Source organism: Bison bison, unplaced genomic scaffold (assembly GCF_000754665.1).
Source record: "Bison bison bison isolate TAMUID 2011002044 unplaced genomic scaffold, Bison_UMD1.0 scf7180017864516, whole genome shotgun sequence".
NCBI lineage: Eukaryota > Metazoa > Chordata > Mammalia > Artiodactyla > Bovidae > Bison > Bison bison.
The window spans coordinates 6,448,169-6,448,655 of NW_011495069.1; the positions used below are offsets into that span (position 1 = coordinate 6,448,169).

General features: G+C 40.2%; 1 protein-coding gene across 1 annotated transcript in view; it reads right to left on the reverse strand.

Annotated features, from left to right (window-relative positions):
- Nucleotides 1-487, reverse strand: part of FUCA1 (fucosidase, alpha-L- 1, tissue) — a 24,856-nt gene that overhangs the window by 23,039 nt on the left and 1,330 nt on the right. The window lies entirely within an intron of this gene.

Sequence of the window (487 nt, forward strand, 5' to 3'; positions counted from 1 at the left end):
GAGATCTCTAGTCTTTCCCATTCTGTTGTTTTCCTCTATTTCTTTGCATTGATCGCTGAGGAAGGCTTTCTTATCTCTCCTTGCTATTCTTTGGAACTCTGTACTCAGATGCTTATATCTTTCCTTTTCTCCTTTGCTTTTTGCTTCTCTTCTTTCCACAGCTATTTGTAAGGCCTTCCCAGATAGCTATTTTGATTTTTGCATTTCTTTTCCATGGGGATGGTCTTGATCCCTGTCCCTTGTACAATGTCATGAACCTCCGTCCATAGTTCATGAAGCACTCTATCAGATCTAGTCCCTGAAATCTATTTCTCACTTCCACTGTATAATCATAAGGGATTTGATTTAGGTCATACCTGAATGGTCTAGTGGTTTTTCCCACTCTCTTCAATTTAAGTCTGAATTTGGCAATAAGGAGTTCATGATCTGAGCCACAGTCAGCTCCCGGTCTTGTTTTTGCTGACTGTATAGAGCTTCTCCATCTTTG